The sequence below is a fragment of the Elephantulus edwardii genome, unplaced genomic scaffold (assembly GCF_000299155.1).
Source record: "Elephantulus edwardii isolate Elephantulus edwardi_28Jun2011 unplaced genomic scaffold, EleEdw1.0 scaffold00324, whole genome shotgun sequence".
Classification (NCBI taxonomy): Eukaryota; Metazoa; Chordata; class Mammalia; order Macroscelidea; family Macroscelididae; genus Elephantulus; species Elephantulus edwardii.
The window spans coordinates 92,393-97,020 of record NW_006400074.1 but is presented as its reverse complement, the minus strand read 5'-3'; the positions used below and the strand labels follow the sequence as shown (position 1 = coordinate 97,020).

The 4,628-nt window shown below is 42.4% G+C and overlaps 1 pseudogene; it reads right to left on the bottom strand.

The window, feature by feature from the left end:
* Positions 1 to 3,696: 3,696 nt before the first annotated feature.
* On the bottom strand, positions 3,697 to 4,165 carry LOC102851809 (annotated as a pseudogene).
* Between the last annotated feature and the right edge of the window lie 463 nt (positions 4,166 to 4,628).

Sequence of the window (4,628 nt, the reverse complement as noted above, 5' to 3'; positions counted from 1 at the left end):
CAGCCAATATCTTGTATTATCCTTTCTGCTAAGCTTCCCAAAGCTACTACTGGTACATTTATTCTCAGGGTGAAAAGTGTGGTAAGTTTCTCCTTGGTTCAATGTTAGTCCAACTTGTAGTTATTATAACTAGGAGAATTAACCCTTCAACAATATGAATAAAACTGGGGTGATGATCTTACTGGACATTTCCCTTGGAGTCTGAGAGGGTCAATACAGGTGAGTGCCCAGGTATGAGTATCCTGACACCAGTCCTCATGAAGGATGCTGATTAGGCTGGTATTAAAAAACCAAGAGGTGTTAGTATGTGTGTTAATTGAAGATTAAGATGCAAGCTCAGCTTCCGTGGCCATTTAGCTATAGCAACCAAGGTTTGATTATTGATTATAAATGACCTTCCATTTGTTGTTGTTAAGTGCCTTCTAGTCCAGTATCATTCGTTGTTGTTGTTGTTGTGTACTGCAGAGTAGGAACAGACCTATGTGTGACTCTCCAGCAGGTTCTCAGAGGAAGCTAATCATACAGGAGAAGACTGCCCATCCTTCTCCCACAGAGCAGTTGACTGATTTGAATCACATGCTTTGGGACTCCTAGCAACCCTAAGAAAAACCGACCTGAATCCTGTCCTGTCCTATGCCGTCCTCATCATCTCTGATACCCTTGAGGTCATGACTGCTGTCAGGTGACAACAAATCATTCCTTACAGGGACCTTGTGAGGGACAGATCTGAACCTTGCCCTAACACAAACCATCCTCACAATTTCTGGTCTGTCTGAGCCCATTGCTACATTCTCTGTGTTAATCAATCTTGTTGGGGTATCTTTCTTTCTTTGACCCTGTGCCTTTCTGATGTCGTTTTCCAAAGAATGGCCCCTCCTGACAGCATGCTCAGACCATGTGAGACAGAGTGTCACCATCATGGCTTCTAAGAAGCACTCTGTGTTCACTTCCTCCAAGAAAGACTTGAGTTGATTTCAGTAATACTTGGAATAGTCACTGCTCTTCACAACACCACATTCAAAATCACCGCTTCTTTTTCTGTCGTCCTTATTTGTTGTCGAGCTTTCAGAAGGAAATAAATTTGTCATAAAGGCCATGGCTGGGATAAGTCCCACCTTAGTCTAAAACAGACATAGTTGTTCATTAGCACTTTGGAGAAGTTTTTCACAGTAGATTTCTCCAGTGCAACATGTCTTGATTTCTTAACCACTTATACCATGAATGTTTACTGTAGATCCAAGTGAGAGGAAAGCAATTATTTCAATCTTTTCTCCATGTACCACAATGTGGTTGCCTACTGATTCAGTGGTGACTTTTTTTTTTGGTCATGAAGACTTAATTAGAATAAATTTGTGTAGGGTACATTCTAACATTGAAACAGCTATAGGTCAGGAATGTGGGTTACTCATTCCCACAGGCGAACAACAGACACACATTACACTCCCAGAAAGCACGATTTTAAAATTTAATTTTAAAGACATTGTTAAATGGATTGACAATTTTGCAGCTATACATTCTCAAAGTTCCAGCTCATGTTTCTTGCTTTTAACAGAATTATACTAAAAAATACACCATAGGGATATATACAGTCAGTGACATTAAGTCTTTTTGCCAGCCTACCAACTCATAAAGAAAAAAAAAGTACTATGGGATGTAGTAAGCATAGTAAGTGTTTTAATATTCAAGAGGCTAGCTGAACAGAGGATTCCAAAAGGCACCACAGAATGATAAAGCAAAATATTACAATGAAATGTGCGAGGAACTAGAGTCAGAAAATCAAAAGGGCCAAATTCGTTCAGCATTTCTTAAGCTCAAGGAACTGAAGATAAAATTCAAACCTAGAGTTGCTATAATCAAGGATGCTTTAGGCAGATTATTAAATGATCCTGGAAGTATTAAAAGAGATGGAAGGAATATACTGAGTATTGTGTCGAAAGGAAATGGCAGATACAGAAGAATTTAATAAATAACACTTGAGCAAGAGCCTATGGTGATGAAGGAAGAAGTTCAAGCTGCTTTGAAGGGAATAGCAAAAAATAAGGCCCCAGGAATAGATGGTATACCAATTGAGATATATCAGCTAACAGATGCCCTGGATGTGCTCACCAAGTTGTGCCAAGAAATCTGGAGAACAACGACTTGACCAACTGACTGAAAGAGATCTATATTTGTTCCCATTCCAAAGCAGGGTGACCCAACAGAGTGTGGAAACTATAGAACAATATCATTGATTTCATATGCAAGCAAGATTCTACTGAAGACTATCCAAAAACGACTGGAACAGCACATCAGCAGAGAATTACCAGAAGTCCAGGCTGGGTTTAGAATGGGTCGTGGTACTAGGGATATTGTAGCTGTTGTTAGATGGATCTTAGCTGAAAGCAGGGAACACCAGAGGAATGTCTATCTGTGTTTCATTGACTATGCAAAGGCGTTTGCCTGTGTGGATCATAACAAACTGTGGCTGACTCTGAGAAGAATGGGAATCCCAGAACATTTAATCGTGCTAATGCGAAACCTATACTTGGACCAAGAGGCAGTCGTCAGAACAGAGCAGGGTAACACTGCATGGTTCAAAATTGGGAAGGGTGTATGCCAGGGATGCATCCTATCTCCATACATTTTCAACCTATATGCAGAGCAGATTATCCAAGAAGCTGGGCTCTATGAGGAGAAGTGTGGCATCAGGATTGGTGGAAGATCTACTGAGGAGGACCTCATGCACTTGCTGCAGAGGGTCAAGGACTGCAGCCTTCAGTATGGACTGAGGCTCAATGTCAAGAAGACAAAGATTCTCACCACTGGACCAATTGGTACCATCAGGATGGATGGCGAAGAGATTGAGATTGTTCACAGCTTCAGTTTGCTCTGCTCTGCGGTCAACACTCTTGGCACCAGCAGCCAGGAAATAAAAAAATGTATTTCGATGGGAAAGTCTGCTGTTAGGGACCTCTCTAAAGTACTCAAGAGCAACAGTGTCTCTCTGGAGACTAAGGTGCACCTGATACAGGCCATGGTCTTTGCAATCATTTGCTATGCGTCCATCAGAGAGTTGGACAATGACTAGGGAGGATAGAAGGAGAATTGATGCCTTTGAGCTGTGGTGCTGGAGAAGAGTATTGAATGTACCCTGGACTGCCAAGAACACAAACAGATTCATCCTGGAGAGTGCTAAGCCGGGCTGCTCCTTGAAGGCAAGGATTCTAGGGCTTCGTCTGACATACTTTGGACATGCTGTAAGGAGGGACAGATCCTTGAAGAGGGACATCATGCTTGGGAGGGTGGAGGGACAGCGCAGGAGGGGAAGACCCTCTATGAGATGGATTGATTCAGTGACTGGGGTAATCGGGATGGGTGTGTCAGAGGCAGTGCGATTGGCACAGGATAGAGCAGGGTTTAGGGCTGTCGTACATAGGGTCGCTATGAGTCGCAAACGACTCGACGGCACATAACATCAACTACAAAAACAACTGATATTATGCCTGAAAACCTGTATCAACATTTTAACCCAAATAAGAACAGACCATAATGTTGTCTAGTTTGGAGGGGAAGAAAGAAGAGATGGAGCTCAAACAACTGTAGCAAGAGTGTAAAGATGAAAAGACACTGCAAGCACACTGGAGGGAGCAGGGTGATCTCTGGCCTTATGGAACGGTTGATTTGGTGATTAAGAGAAAATCTGAAACACAGATCACATTAGAGTTGTCCACAGTCAGCAATGGTGATCTTCTTGCTAGACTTGCCATTTCTGGACGCAAAGCAATCCATGGTTTCAACAAAGTTCCATGTTGAAGACTACATGCTTGCAATGCAACCATTCAGTCCTAGCAGTACAGATAAAAGATTGGGAACCATTTGTATTAGGACCAGCATTTTCCATGGACAGGATGCCAGGACCCTTGTGCTTCAGGATGAAGTTCTCATCATCAAACAGCTCCCCACAGATGGACTTGCCACCAGTACCTTTATGGCATCTCAAGTCACCACCCTGGCACAGAAACCCAGGCATGATTATGTGAAAGCAGGAACTCTTGTAACCAAATCCTTTACCCAGAGTGTGAAAGTTTTGGCTGTCTTTGGGACTTTATCTGCAAACAGCTCAAAGGAGACACAGCCTAAAGTTGCCTTCGATGGCAGCGTTGAAGTACACGGTGGGACTGGCCATGGCTGGGGGCGAGAGGAGTGCGCAAGTGTGCTGCTGAGGTGGCAGCATCTGTAAAGCAGCCAATTTTTGTTTTCTTGACATTCAGATGTAATTCATATTAAGGACTGTAGTCTTTGATTCTCGATAGCAAGTGTTTTAAGTCCTCCCTTTTCTACTTAAGCAAGCAAAGTTGTGTCATCTGCATATAGCAAGTAGTTAAGTTTTCCTCCAATTATGATGCCACAATCTTCTTCCTATAATCTTGCTTCTCCAATGATTTGCACAGCGTTCAGATTGAGTAAGTCTTTAGAAAGGATACAGCCTTGATGCTCACCTTTTCTGATTTGAAATCATGCAGTGTTTCATGTTCTGACAACACCTTCTAGGTCTAGGTCTGGGTGTGTGTTTCTAAGGAGCACAATTAAGTGTTCTAGGATTTCCATTCTTCTTAATGTTAAATATAAAATGTTAGGATCCACATAGT